A 16,511-nucleotide genomic window follows, 5' to 3' on the forward strand; every position below is an offset into this window, starting at 1 on the left:
AGTACATAATAACGGTTTGAAAATTTAACCGGTATCCGAGCCTTGACCGGTAGAGCGGTACTAGGTTCGAATCTAACGCAATGTGTCAGGAAAATCAATGAGGTATTGCAATTTGTGTATAATCCTGCCAACTTTTAACTCTTTACCCGATTTACTCTTTATGTGATCCACATATTGTTTTTCCGGGTTTGGGTGTCATGTGTATGTGAAATTGAATGTTTGTAAACGCATCCACGATCGAAAACAAACTTTATTTCTCGGTCAGTATAATATGTATTTTTTTCTTATAAGTTGTATAGATGGCGAAGTGGCCCGGTTTTAAACCTTTAAAACATTTTAGACAGCCTGGCTTGAAACTAGTCGAGTTCCCCATCGAGTTACGTGCGTAAGCCGATAAATTTATAATTAATTTAGTATGTCTGACGAAAGTTATATTAAAATATTCATAATAATTGTTATTCAGACTGAATTATAAACATGCATAATGTTTTGACATTGTTGCTATAATTACTAGATTAGTTCCCGTAGTCCTGAACTTGAACTTTCAGGTCGGCAGCACTTTAGACAATGGACATGTTAATCGTAGGTGGTCTAGAAATTGTGCACGTGTAAGTTATGTTTGAACAATGTTATGAATATGACATAATGTATTAATATACAATGTCACGCCTTTTATCCCCAAAGGGGTAGGCAGAGATGCACGTAACGCCACTGTATAATGTACACCCACTTTTTACTGTTTGTGTTATAAGTTCCATGTAATAGAGGGTGAGCCTATTGCTATATTGTGGGTACAATATCAGACTCTTTACTACTACTGAGAAATTTCCTAAAAACCGAAAAAGCTCATTAATACTTTGCCCGACCCGGGAATCGAACCTTAGACCCATTGGTCGGCAGTCGCACCTGAGACCACTCGAATAAGTGACCTAGCTAGAGACCCTTACTAATAACTATGAAAACTTTGGGATCAAATTTTAATAAATGACATAAAAATACATTATAAATATCAAAATAATTTAAAAATAAATTGTTTATGCCACATGTGCAGTATAATTAATTACCATGTTTAGGATACCTGACTTAGCAATGTCCGTTATCTAGATTACACTACATACCTACTAAAAAAAAACATATATCATTTGTCATGTTAAGATCGTAATTATCTTACAACCTGTCTCATATACATATATCATTTAGTGACCAAACGAACCGCAAATAAAACGATAATGACTAAGAATAAATAGTAACAAATAAATTTCCACCTTCAGGGAAATCCCTTTCAAATAGGATGTCGGTCTAATGATATAGGATTATATTACACTTATCTTCGATAAGTCTTTTTTACTTTGTTTCTTCGTGTTAGCAAAAAAGCGGTTGAAATTGCAACCTAACAGAATGGCGTCAATAAAATAATCTCTTTGTTTTGTAGATATAAGAAAATTAGCAGTCGGTTGACTTGAAATGACTGCACGGTTGGTGCGGTGGCTGGGCAACTGGCTGCCGCGCATCTAGCGGGTTCGATTCCCGCACGGAGCAACTCTTTGTGTGATCTACAAATTGTTGTTTCGGGTCTGGGTGTCATGTGTATGTGAACTTGTATGTTTGTAAACGCACCCACGACACAGGAGAAAATACTAGTGTGGGGCAACGTTTAAAAAAAAAAAAAATTGTTTTTCAGTTTTTTTAATTATTATAAAATATTTTATAAGATCGTTAGTTTTCTTTTTTTATGGAATAGGGGGCAAACAAGCAGACAACACCTAATTGCAAGCGATCAGCGCCGCCCATGGACCCGCAACACCAGAGGAGTCCAAGGTGTGTTGCAGGCTTTTTAAAATGGAAGACGCTCTTTTCTTGAGGTTATGGACAATTTTTTCTTTTTTTCTTTCTTTCTTTCAAAAATGTATTTTGATGACCACGAGAGTAAAAAGCATTATTATATTTAATTTATTTTATTTAAGGACTTTTATATTATTTAGGCTTGTAATGTCTTTCTGATCTTGGTGAAGCAAAACCATGAAACTATTTATTAAGTCCGTAATATTTATGTAAATTTAGACCCTAAGGTTAGATAACAATCGTAAAGTAAAGGAAGAGGAAATGTCAACTGTGTTCGTTTTTCTTTGTCGTTAAGATGTAACAATGTAAAATAATGTGTCTTACGTATTTTGCGTATTAAATATTAATTTACATAAACATACCTAATATAATTTCTAAAATAAATAGAATTCCAATAAGTTTTTACGTAAATTATTATGTTCAAAACATTGAATATGTTTTAATGAAATAAATATTGAATATGATTTAATTTGCGGATAAATTATGTTCATTAAAAGGTATTATTAGTTGTTATATTATACCAATAATTAACTTTCAGTACAAGTTAAGGCATAATAAATTAATGGAATACTATGCAAGTTATAGGGTAATTTCAGCCGTGACTGTTTCAACTTTAATTGCGGGGTGACTTTCAAGAAAATTTTGTGTCAAATATATTTAGGTACTCTTAACCATTTAATTAATTATAATTATATAATAGAATCTTTATTAATTACCTATATTAATAAGAACTATAATGCTACGTACCAATATCACATCGAAGACATAATCACTCACTCAACTCTTACTAATTTACTCATACACAAATCAGAAGAGCACATCACTATGCATCACTATAGAGTATGAAACATTAAATAAATTTGTATTTAAGTACCATATAAGGCTTCTTGCAAACTAAAGATTGTACCACAGTGTATATTTCAATATATACAAACAGATGCCCGATTCTGTGTGACGACAACCTATCACTGTTTTACATAGACCACTGAATGTCTAGAAGTGGCTTCAGACCACGAGAGAGGGGAGGGACCTTGACGGTTCTAGAAAAAATAAAGTTTTCTACTCCGTAATTAGTTACAAGGTGGGAAATGAACATCCTTGTTGAAGAATTTTGTTGCTTGAAATGTGTTTCTCGGTTAATCGTATTCTAATTACCGAATTAGAGCCGTACCCGGAATAGTGTATGTTACCGTTTTTGTGAAATTACACGAGTTGATTGACTATAATATACTCTGTTTAGCACAATCAATGTTTAGAATTTGTGTTTATTACACTCTATACAGAAGCGCAAAACAAGTTATTTAAAGATATAAATAAACTGCTTACCATATTAAAAATATACATTTTTTCAACAGGTGCTAAAGGATGAAAATTTAGGACATAATAAAATAACACATTTAATTTTTACAAAAATGTCTAATCATATTGAAGCAGGTACTTTATTCGACTCGAAGATTGAACTTGGGATATTAGGTTCAACAAACCTAATAAAGTTCAATGTAACATTTCTGTTACATAAAACCTAATTCTGTAACTTAGTTCGTTGCTTGATTTAGGAGATATGTATCATGTTAGTCATATCAAATGAAACTGAAGCTAAAAATTACTCGTGTTACATATTACTAACGTAAACGAATGTGTGTAAGCGAAAATCACAGTATCTTTGCGAAACATTTCATGTAGACATCTAAGACACTATAAAAATATGTAAGCAAAAAGAAAAAAAGGTGCTGTCTAGCGCATTCATCGCTCTACATACGAGGTTCGAACATGTTGTCATATTATATTATAAAATAGTATAGAGTAGTATATCTCTTTTCTGTGGTGTAGTCAGTTGACGTATTACTTAGTTGAAATAATAAGTATTGCCCTTTGCTCGGGGTGTTGGGAGCAAAAGTATATTGTATGCTTAACGAGCTGTTTATCAATAAACGTGTCAAAGGAGATCATTAGTTTTGGACTCTAGCTGAAAATGCCAACGAAGAAAAATAGTGTGTATTGTGAGAACTAGCCATTTGAAGCTATAGTTAATATGGCACTAAAGTTGTAAGATTTAAGACATGGAAGTTATACGAGATCGAAAATTCACAATTTTCATACATTATTGTTTTCGAAAACTACTATGAATCGTAAAATAATGATAGATACTTATTGCTAGAATTAAAACCTATTTAAAAGTTATTCGATACAATTTTGAATTCCTTTTGTTATAAATAATTTAGACTAAATAATAATAAGAAGTATGACTAAAATATTTACAACATAAAAATAAATAAACAAATCTCTTCATTAGGCGTCGAAGTACTCATCCGCTGTCACTGTCAATGGGGAACGTTCCCAGAAGACTGGCCGCATTGCCACGTTGAATGGCAATGCTTATATTCTGACCGAAGAAACAGCCAGCCTTCTGGTCATTCTGAATACATAGTTTCATATATAGATATTATTAACAATGTGTAACACAGTTTTTTATGGTCGTTTGTCGTTATACCTACTGTTCGCCTAATAACTAGCTGGAAAAACACCTTAATTTGTACTATGTATTTTGAGACCTAATATTTTTTATAGTCAACGTGAGAATAACAGCTATTTATTTATTATTGTCAGACGTCATTTTACATTAAATACAACGTAATGACGCATTTAGTTTAAATATGCCAATTAAAGTATTATAATGACACTTTAAATGAAACTACATTAATACGTGCTATGCACATTGACTGTACAAATTACTTTGTTCCCTGTTTGTGGTAAATGATTATTTCTATGTTTTTATGTGACGTTGTAGTATGTGTATATAATGTCACGTCTGTAATATTTTGTAGTACGTTTAAACTAAATGTAACAATTTAAAATGTAATAGATTATTAAAATGTTCATGAATTGAATTAGTATTTTTGTGTGTACTTTATACACATAAAGATTTATCTCGAGATATACCTAATACTAAAACTTTTGGCCACATATTCATAGACTTATTTGTTCAGAGTTTATTGTTTACAATACCTACTACAGATTCTATATGTCGCGGCGTGAATTAAGTTTTGATTATGAATTAGAAATCACTGTACAATTTAGTGCCGTCGGTCGTCGCACCATGTCCATGGCACATCATCTCAGCAACGGTATCAACACATGGGGCTCGCTCTTCAGTGACCTAACCGAACTATTGACTCAAGGATATTATGTCATTGTCATCATTACTTACGACTACAGCCAATCCAATATAAGGCAGTATATCGTACTCAGGAACAATAGCCATCCTCCACAAACATATACATCACCTATGCCAGATATGCCACTATATCACAAACTCGTTTATCCCAGTTTTCATGCAATGAAAACATATTTTGAAACTAAATCAAATAATACTCTTAATTTTTAAATTGTTATTCTAAAATCATCAGGTTTCCTGTAACCGTACTTTGATCCCGGAACATGCATGTATTTAACTAAACATATTTGCCCATTCATATTTACTGATTGATGTTAGATTCTACCATTATTAAGCCACTTTTTGCCCGATCTAGTAATCTTTTTAGTGATCTGTGTTTTTTTTTTTAGATTTTTTACTTAATCGCTATTTTGCAAGTTTTTGTACGTCGGCTTTATGTTAAGATAAAGTAATTACAAGTTAAATTCAAATTAAGGGCAATACGGTATGATGGCACTGAAAACTGGTATATTTTACCGTTCCGTTTTGCAACGAAATGAACAGTTACCAACAGTAAAATTATTTATAGATTATACCTACTACTAGTATTATCGATAGAATAAATAATTAAATAAAATTTGACAAAGACGAATTTGCTTTGTAATTCAAACTAAATCCGTTTTAACACTTATGAAAAAAAATATTATAAATCTGAATTACACGGTTTTATGCTTAATAGGATGGCGTTTGGCCACCATCTCGTCTGACAAGTGCTGGTGCACGTCTATCTATACTTGAAGTACTTGCTTTATTCAACTGAACGAATTCATTTGAATATTTGTTTCATGTCAAGTATGTCTTGTATATTCCGCTTCATAGAAATATTAATGTATTTAATTAAAGACTAAGCCAAACGATACTAAAAAGAGACTTGATACAAAAAGTCTTGTAAGAAATTCTAATGCGCACAAACCCACTCTGCGGTCATTGTGCTGTAATTTTTTATTAACTAAATAGATATGAAACAAAACATCAAACATCACGAATTTCTAACAACAAACAACTGTTGGATCGAAGACTATACAGAATCCTTTTTAATCTTAATCGTTACTTCATAATTATAAATAATGTTAAGAATTTTTTTGTGGAAAAACATTGTATAATGTGTGAAAAGTCCAATAGGGATGAAGATGGGGTATGAAAATTAAAAATCTGTTTAGTCAGTTAGGTAATGAAAAAATATTAGACACGTAGTGTAGTGTATTTTTATTATGTCGTATAACATAACAATATTTAGCTAAAACGAATCAAAGTTTAGGAGTGGGAGGAAATCCGTCATTTCTACGTCTAAAAAAATGTACCTAGAAGCGATGTTACGCGTTATTTCAAATCTAAAGTATTTGTTTCCGTAAGAAAATAAAAAATACATATCGAATGTTTTTAAATAATATTCAAGACGATTACTAAAATAAAAATTAGTCATCTACCTAATTATAGGTTTTCACTAATAGTAGTAGAAAATATAAAAACATGGCAACAGAACTATATCCTATTAAAGCTTCTAACATTATTTACGATAATGAAACTAAAAAGACAACCCATAACTGCATCAATTAATACATTAAGGACTGTATAGGTATTATTAATACTTATTAATATCCTCAAGTAATTAAAATCAATAATGTCCTTTGGATGCCACATTTAAGCAAGATTTATAAAACCCAAGTTATTTAGCAATTTTTTTCTTTTTTTCTCTTAAATATAAACGTTGTCCCACACCAGGATGTTTGTTTCGTCGGTGCATTTTACTAACATACAATTTCACATACACATGACATTCAGACCCGGAACAACAATCTGTTGATTACACAAAAAGTTGTTCCATGCATCTAAACCGCGATAAATGTGCAGTCAAATGATAAGAATAAGAATAAGAATAAATTTATTAACGAACTTCACAATCATTATGGTCTTATACTAGGTATATCACAATAATTTGTTTAATTTTGATGTTGTCACCAAGTGTATCGGTAGCCCCCAAACTAGGATAATAAACTAGGATGATGTCTATTGATGTTGCTCAATTCATTAAAACCTCTTCATCATCATCATCAAACTAGACACAAGGCATCGACTGCTGAGTACTAATCGTCATCGTAACAGCCACACTAAATCTACAGCTGAACATAAACCCCAATGACTTCCAGTTTCCAAATCGGACTGTTAAAATACAACAAACAGAAAAACACTATAATTTACTTATAGTATATGTATATTAAAACCTATTTTTAATCGTCCTTTTGCGCAATAAGGACAATTAAAAATAGAATGTACTACGCGATAACGATTATATGTTTTTTTAATAAAAGAATTGGCACCTACATATATTTCGAAGCAAAAACTTAATTCTTCGTCATTTTATAATGACCGCGGGGAATTTCCGTCTAGGTCATACAAAGCTATTTGGTACCTAATTAGAGAAATGAATACATCGTTAGGTTTTTTATACAATGTCTAGATTACATAGGTTTAAGTCGCACAGCGTAGCATTATAAATACAAACAAGTGCATTGCCCTAGACTAGAGATCAATCATTTATTTGCATTAGTTTTGATTTGTTGTTTGTTGATCTGGTTTTGGGACGAAAAATTTATGGAGATTGATTTTCGGTTTTAGTTATACTGTATTATAATTTGTTAAATAAAATAATGTACCAATATATTTTTATGACTATATTAGGGTTGTGAGACATAATGCCTCTTCTCCTAGCAGCGTCGTGTTAACATCATGCGGCGCTTATAAAAAATCTCGAAGTTTTCAAAGACGATGAGTCCTTCTGTGACTCGAAAGAAGTAGAACTTTTTTCAGTTAATGTATTAATATGTTAACGAATAGGCTTCTTTCCTAGTTTTGCTTCATACAATATTTATTTTCTGACAAAATAATTGACATTAACTCCATGTTAGTACTGTTTTAAGTGCATAAAGCTTAATAGGTAATTAAAAGAGACTTACAAGTATCAATCAGTACGGCATGGCCCGGTACTGGTGGGTAAACTCGTACTCCTCGTCCTCAGTCAGGAGACACTCCTCAAAGCACCAGAGACCAGCTATGGCCAGCAGGATGGTGTACACCGCGTAGTAGAACAAGTAGACTAGAATGCTGAACAACATCGTAGGAATGCAGGAGATGAGAACTGTAACAAAGGAATATGAACTTTAAGTATTTAATACATCTTCAGTTGTTGTGTATAAAGTTGCTTGTAGAACCTTTGTTCAAGATTTTTTTATTATAATTTTCGTGACATACTAAATTAATTATTATGTTATCGACTTACTCACATAACTGTGTGTCGCTGAATGCTGCTCAATAATATGAGTCTCTAGCATGGCTTGAAACTAGTCAAGTTCCTCGTCAAAAAGTTACGTGAGTAAGCCGATAACTTAATAATTAATCATATTAGTAGTTTACAGTTAGATCTAGTTTACCTTTACGATCACTTATGCTTAGGTACCTATTGCAATCTATTGCAATCAAGCTGGACCACAAATTTGTTGGTTCGGGTTTGGGTGTCATGTGCATGTAATCTTGTACATTTGTAAATGCACCCACGACACATAAGGAAACCCAAGAGTGGGGCAACGTTTAAAAATTGCATATTTGTTTCTTCAAGTAAAGGTTCTACAAACGATAGATCAAACTTAAAACAAACCAATCAAGATGTTGAAGTGGTATACTTCACGAAGTCAGGCAACATACTTATTCTCATAAGTCATACTTTCAAACAAAAAAGAACCAAGGCATCACACCTGAAATGATGATGCTCATTAAAGATAAAACTCTATCACGTGTTGACAGCTAATCATACACACGTCTATCGTCTTAACACGTGAATTCTGATAAAAACAAATGACCAACCGGTTTGCTTTGTCTTTGCAGAAAAACAATAAGTAATATGAGATTTAAAGAAGATTATTAAACATTGCTTACTTTAAATGAATTAAGATCATAATAGGAAAGATGACTAATTTTAATATCCGTGTTGTAGATTATTCTTATGGAAACAAATACTTTCGAAGATATATCGATTTGTAATATCGCTTGACGTCACTTCTAGGTACATTTTACAGTTTTACACAGTACACACGCATTTGTTTATAAACAAAAAGTATCAATGTTTATTTAAATACCACTGACAAACGGTGAAGGAAAACATCGTGAGGAAACCTGAGCTTATAATTTGTAATTATAAGTTTAAAATCAAGAGCAAGTGTGGTGATTAATACTCAAATCTTCTCCGTGTGTGAAGAGGCCTTTTGTCACCAGTGGCCACATGCTGATAATGTCATACCTAAAAAATCATAGAGTCAGCTGAAACGAAAGATTCCCCAAAATATTACCTAAGTAATTACTTTTGAAATTTTATATTTACTTGTGACAACAACAAAAATTAAACAAATACACGAACTTAAACAAAATACCAAACCAAGATATTAGAAACAGCCACATGTCTCGCAGTTCCACATCAATGAGTGTCAACCACAGTCCTTGTACCATACCTTTGACCCTGCACAACCACAAATTTCAACGCACGACGTTTTTACATAACCATAAATGACATTGTAAAGTACGGTCACCGCGGACTTTAGACAAACCGTACAAATACCCAAAGATAATTACATATTATTTTTAGAAGAGGTCGTACTCAATTACCCTTATTATATAATGTTACCAGAATAATTGATGTGCACTTGTTTTTTGGTCGAAGACGTGGTTAAGGTCAAAGCGTTTGTTTGTCGATTCTGGAAGGTGATTTGCGTTGATGTTTTTTTGGTTCGGGACAAAGTTTGAAAGTGCGTAGATGGTGGCAATGTCTCTTTAAGAGCATATTTTTTATGCTATTGTTAGCAACAAAGTTTGCAGACCGCTTAATGGTAAGCTGTAACTGTGGCCTAAGTTAACCTACAACATCAGTGTTCAGACTATGTACGAAAATGTTTATTAGCGATATAATTTCCAAGGAAGAGGATTCTCGATATGACAAAAAAGCTAAAAAGTATATTACATTAAGATAAGAAACGATGTGTTGCAAAGAATAAGTATATCAAAACTACCAACATAATATCAGTTCAATTTAATTACTAATGGTTGAATTAATTAAAAATAGTTATTTTGTTAACATTTTAAAATTTTGTATACGTAAAATTAACAAATTGAGAATAGATGACAAAGGGAGTTCATTGTCTGATCGAGTATTAGCCCCAGGCCGACCGCCATCTTGGAAAATACTCGAAATAAAAAAGGAGGGAATTACAATTACGTTATTAATGCCATTGACTTTTATTATGACAAAAACATCCAAACAAAAGAAAAAACGCTTCAAAAGGAAATATATAATTAGAAATAATTCATTTCAGTATCATCACATACTTTTTACTGAGACCTTTTTGCGAAAACCTCCGTTACGCAATACTGTTTTCGTAAACAATTTTATGGTACCTACGTAATGATAATCATAATTAATTATGGTCATTATTTCCTAGGCAATAAGATTCCATGTAGAAAAACTGCAGTTTACTCGGAATACGGGAATCCCGCGTCCGCGACAATTCGTCATGTAATGATGTGAATGGCGTCACTAGATACAATTAATGATTGTATTGTTTCACAAACAATTTACAATTTGACGTAAAGATATGACGTTTTGGTTTTAATCTACAAAAAATAACAAGTCATAAACTACATTACATTTAAGCGATCTCAAAGTTTAATAGCATTATGTTTTTTCAGAAAAAATCTAAAGAGCTAAACCGTGTTTTTTTCAGCCATTCAAATCTGAACCAATCCGTAATACTCATAAGGTGTATTATTCAACGATACAGATTTTAACATCATGGTTAAAAATAAAAATTAATTGATAGCTAACAGAATCAAAATCAAATAAAATGCTACAAAGTGGCTACGATTTTTTCGTAGTCCTTCGTAGCGCCTCGACTACGAGCGCTCAAGTGGAAATTTTCCGAAGTTGCTACGAGATTTTTGAAACCGTAGCAAGTAGTAGTTTTGGCTCCAATGTTTGGTGATGTATGAATATGTTACTTTACAGCATTTTATTATTATTGTTGTGAATTACTTCATTAATATTTCTTTTGATTCCTGTTATTTGGTACATTTTTTTTATATATTAACAATGCTCAGTCATTGAACTGAAGTTCTAAGTTAGTATAAACTGAATTTATATTTTTATTTATTCGTGAGTCGAAATTGGGTTATTAAGATTAATGTAGACTAGTAGTCAGTTTTGTTTGTATTTTATGTTTAATAAAATGGATGCTAAACATTGTTTAATAGTTTGTTTTATCACATGTACGTGTGGTAAAGAACTAACTATGTAATAAGAGGTATTTTAGTTTAGCTTTTTTATTGAAAAGTATTGACTAATAGAGCACAAGCTCAGTAACACTATTGTAGATATGAATTATCTTTTTCTATATTTACTGCCATACTCAGAGTTATTCAATGGCTAGTTAACACAGTCCTTAATCATTGTTTTCTGTACAGAATCATTCCTAAGAAATAAAATAATAATTAAATGATTAAGTGCGGCAGTTAGTTACGGAAAGTACCTACGTATATATATATATATATATATATCTTAGCAAGTTTATTTTTAAACCAACTTCATGTACGACGAAATGTATTTGGTATGATTAACCGCACGTTTCGCAAGTACATCAACCTCGGACGGAAGGACACACAGATTTTATATAGAGATAAATATAATCACGAATATTTGTATTATACATACATGAATGAGCGAGATTTGCACGTGCGATTAGGCAAGGGCACGGAGTACTTAGTCATTGGAGTGGCATGCTTAACTCTAGTTGAGCTTTTTTTTTAAGGTGGGGACATCATCCAATGGCTTCTCCCGCTCCGAGCGTGGCGAAATAGAGTGTTAGACTCTCATTGACTAAAAACCACCCCGTTCCTACTCCTGTTTGTCGAGCCGGAACCCCGGTAAACCCGCTAGGTAGTCCGCAGCTAACTCTAGTGGAGCTGCATATATGACTTTGTCTGTCTTTTTGTTTTGTTTCCTAGTTGTTACAGTTTTACGGTTATAGTTTAGATTTATGTTGTTTGTTACTGTCACAATGATCATAAATTATTTTATGTAAATTAAGTCTTCCGTGTCTGAAAATCGTAAACTCTGTAAGTAATGTACTTCTGAGATAAGTAAAATTAACGCTTTTAATTCATATTAGGGAAATATCGTTAGTCAGAGACTTATATGGTATGTATCTACTAACTAACATAATTCATACGAAAATGGTTATATTTCAGTTATTTTTGAAAATATTAGAACATGATAAAGGTCTCGTGATATTTTGAAAAATATAACATTAATCTTTAAAATTTATTGTTATATTATCGGCATACGCACGTAACTGTTTGACGAGGAATTCGACTAGTTTCAAGCTATGTTAGAGGCTCATATTCATGAGCAACATTCCGCGACCCACGACGCAGAGATGGTCGCGTTGCTACTAACAGAACAGTAACGTGAGTCAGCCGATGATTATATAATAATTAATTTAGTATATCTCACAAAAGTTACCATAATACATTTAGATATTCGCTACTCTATCGATACTACACTGTCTAAATCTTTCAACTAATCTTTATTTTCATTATTTTACATATTTGGCGTAAGTCCTTTTCTATCCAAAACTGGACATTGGTATTTAGGACATAAGACGCTCCATTTATTACATTCTCCGTAAAATGAGTAAGTGTATGTAGGCATAATATTTTTTTTTTCAAAATTATATATGTCATAAGAAATACTGATAAAAAGTCTTTGTCTTATACTGTGTATGACGTAAATACGCTAATTTGCATTGTTATGCTTTAATCACGTTTTGTAATAAGATGACAAGGAAGACCGCTTTGTACGAAAGATAGGAGCCAAAACAATAATTGAGAAGAATCAGGAAATGTCTTTCTGCACGTGTTGTGAAACAAAGGGAGTATTATCACATAATGATAATTTGTGTGAGTTTTATTTTATCTTGAAGGTACTTCGGTCAATGAGCCTGTCAAAGGTCATGATCAGTTTATAATTTAGTTACTTATATTTAAGTCTTTCTCGGCTAGCAGAAAACTGAACCGACTTCAAAAACAGTTCTCAGTTTGATGTGTAGTTTTGGCATACCGTACCGATTTTGATGCAGTTTTCAACATATTATTTTTCAGACTTAGGAGAACGTTTGAGGTATATTAACCGATTTAAAATAGCCATAGAAGGCAGTTTTCTTTAAAAAAAAATATTTTCTTATACAATAAGGATTGACTTTTTAGGTTTCTAATCGCAACTGACAAATGAGACAATTCATGTGTTCATATAAATAATACCTATATTAGTTACCGGTACTGGTAAAATCATTTGATAAAAAAGAAATACAGCTTTGTTGTTCTTCATATCAAGCATAATATTTTGAAGCATATTAAGCAAAACACAAGCCAACAGTCAATTAGCCCATATCTTCCATCGCCCACAAAATCATCTTAAAATAGTAACAAGGCAATTTAAGTGACCTTTAAGGTAATACACAAAGAAGTTATAGCTTTAACAACAGTAATAAAGTTTACTAAACACGTAATTTAACAAGACTAATTAAACCATTGATTACTTAAATGTAATTAACTAATTAATTGAAGTATGTAGTTATGTGTTACTTTATGGGGTAAACGAACATTCGAATCACCAGTAGTACTCCGGTTCTCGAATGCGAAGTTTCGTTTAATCTTCGGCCGTAGGTTTTATTGATTTACTAATAGAATTACTTAAAATAACGTTTTATTTTTAATTTCATATCAAAACCTATTTATTTATCTTCATTTCATTTGTTCATTTTTGTTCACGTTAGCAAGTTAGGAATAAATAGAATTGTAGTATGCAATCTGCGAAGTTTTTTCGTTCGTTTAATTACATGATGGTAAGCAATCGGCGATACCCATGGACACTAGCAATACTAGAAGAGTTACATGTGCGTTGGCGGCCTTGAGAGAGAAGGGGCTCAGTGGGCCTCTGATAACTTTAATCACACGGCGAAACGCAAAGTAATTAAGCGTTGTTTCACGTTGGTTTTCTGTGTGACCATGATATCACTCGGATCGAGTCAGCTCATTCTTGTCCCAACATGGCTTTTCAACGTGTTTTAACCTCTCATATAATGCCGGTATATAAGACAACAATACAAAACACATTGTGTCTAGTGGAGATCCACGTTCCAACATGAAGAGTTAACAAAGAAGAACGCAAGCGTTGTTTCACGGCAGTTTTTTGTTAAGCTTTGGTATCAATCTGCTCGAGCCAGCCCATTCATGCCGATGCATGGCTTTTCAACGAGTTTTATTGAAAAGGTCATCAGTAGCAGTGTAGTAAATTACATATTTATACTAGCGGACCCGACAGACGTTGTCCTGTCTACACGTCTTTAATTTGAAATTTTAAACTTTTTTTAATAAGCTAAAACATTCTGGACCTTTTTGATGAAAATAAAATTGTTATTCAAATGTTATGACAATATCTAACGTCATTCATATTTGACACTGCGATGGTAGCGCCGTCTGTCGGATTCAATGTAAAACATTCCAAAATCAACAACTACTGATAAATTAAAAAATAATCAAAAAATCATTGTCCAGCGGACAAAATTGTGAATCTAAACCATTCTCAGATCCTCTTGAACACACACAAAAAGTTTCATCAAAATCCGTCTAGTCGTTTAAGAGGAGTTCAGTGACATACACACGTACAGAAGAATTATATATATAAAGATTGATTATAAAGAGGCCTAATAAATGAGGTGTTAATTGACGAGTTATAAATTAAATTATTTCTTTGATGAAATAGTCAGCCAAAGTTATTAATTAGCGTAATCAAATTTGCTTATCGGTTAAGTAAAGAGTGTTGAAATTAAGTTCCACGTATTTTTAAACTGATAAAGTTCACATATTTTATAGTTATGAAAGTGTAATCAGGCTCTAGGAAAAAAGTATAGGTAACTCTTTACTATATTCTTATTTCAAATACGTCACAAAAATCACAAGTACAAGAAAAAATAATTGTATAAAAAAATAAAAATGAAACAACGTCAAGGATAAAATAATAAAGGTGTACTCACGCGGTCGGAAACGATCGTCACGGGCCGCGGTCATTCGGATCTCGCTCCCTATCGCCACAATTCAGTTAGCTAGTGGATATATCTAGAAAGGTAACGTTGCAACATTGTGGACGGTTGCAAAACGATTCCGATGTCGTACACTCTGTTCCCGGCTTGTGGAATGCTGCGAGACCGAGTTAGTTGCGAATCTAGTTACTAATTTACGATTTGAGAGAAAAACTTGATAGGTTGTCTTAATTCTAGCTTTCATGGACGAGAACTATATACTAAAATGGTCTAGAATATAAATAGAATTACAATAGTCATTAGGCTGTGGACTACCTAGCGGGTTTACTAGGACTCCGACTCGAAAAGCAGGAGTAGGAACGGGGTAGTTTTTAGTCAGTAAGAGTCTGATATTCCTTCTCGCCTCGCCCAAGACGGGAGAAGTCATTGGATGATTTTCCCCTTATAAAAAGGGGTGTATTAAAAGTAACTGAGGTGGTGGTGAGTTTTATCTGAGACTAAGTGATGTGCATCATCTCGAATCCACAACTCGATATATGACATTTTGGATATCACATCTGGCAAGTTCTTGGCGAGAAATAGGTCATGTGCTAACATTTCTTCAATAATATTAATAAAAGATTATTAATTACCCATCGTAAAACTATCTTATAGTAAGATTACAAATAGTGTACAGCATTGAAGCTTGCAACTGCCTAACAGCGCAAAAACGACCAGTTTTCCTCGACTCACTGATGTAAGGCGCGTGAATGTGGCTGATTCATACTTTTTCTGACAATTTCATTGGTGGATTTTCGTCATTTGGCTGCAGTAATTGTATAGGCTGTTTACTAAGACTAAGTGGAACTGCTTACTAATATTATATTACCTTATTAAAGAAACCTGTGTAAATTGTACATTGCCGTTAAAGGTACGTTTACTGGAACAACCAATGTACCAGTTTTGGCTTCGATTTTGTTTTTGGTGTAAAAACCCGAAAAGCAATTAAACTTGTTGATGTTTCTGATGTGGTGTTGTAAAAAAACCAACGTCCGAACGTAGTAAATCCTGCTTTTTTTGAAGTCAGTAAAAAAACCCAAAATGGATTATAACAAAAACACGGTTTACTCACGTACATTAATGGAGATCACGGTTTTTTAGTTAATTTAGTATGTCTCACGATAATTATGATAAAAATAGCCCTTTACTTCTATCACTGCATACATACAAAAAGAAATTAGCGCAATTTCATGACACATTTTTTCTTTCTATTACAATAGAACCACAAAAATATTTCATATGAAAAAAAAGAACGCATTCTTCACAGTAAAGTTGTTGGC

The 16,511-nt window shown here is 32.6% G+C and overlaps 1 protein-coding gene across 3 annotated transcripts in view; it reads right to left on the reverse strand.

The window, feature by feature from the left end:
- The window catches only part of LOC118262043 (elongation of very long chain fatty acids protein 7-like), an 86,269-nt gene that overhangs the window by 46,875 nt on the left and 22,883 nt on the right, over positions 1–16,511 (reverse strand). For 2 of the 3 annotated variants that reach the window (XM_050701080.1, XM_050701081.1), the window contains exon 2: positions 8,011–8,192. The gene's annotated coding sequence lies outside the window, so the exon portion shown is untranslated. Of the gene's footprint in view, positions 1–2,589; positions 2,811–8,010; positions 8,193–16,511 lie in introns of those variants that run through there. The other variant, XM_050701079.1, reaches the window with a different exon arrangement.

The sequence above is a fragment of the Spodoptera frugiperda genome, chromosome 20 (genome assembly GCF_023101765.2).
Source record: "Spodoptera frugiperda isolate SF20-4 chromosome 20, AGI-APGP_CSIRO_Sfru_2.0, whole genome shotgun sequence".
NCBI lineage: Eukaryota > Metazoa > Arthropoda > Insecta > Lepidoptera > Noctuidae > Spodoptera > Spodoptera frugiperda.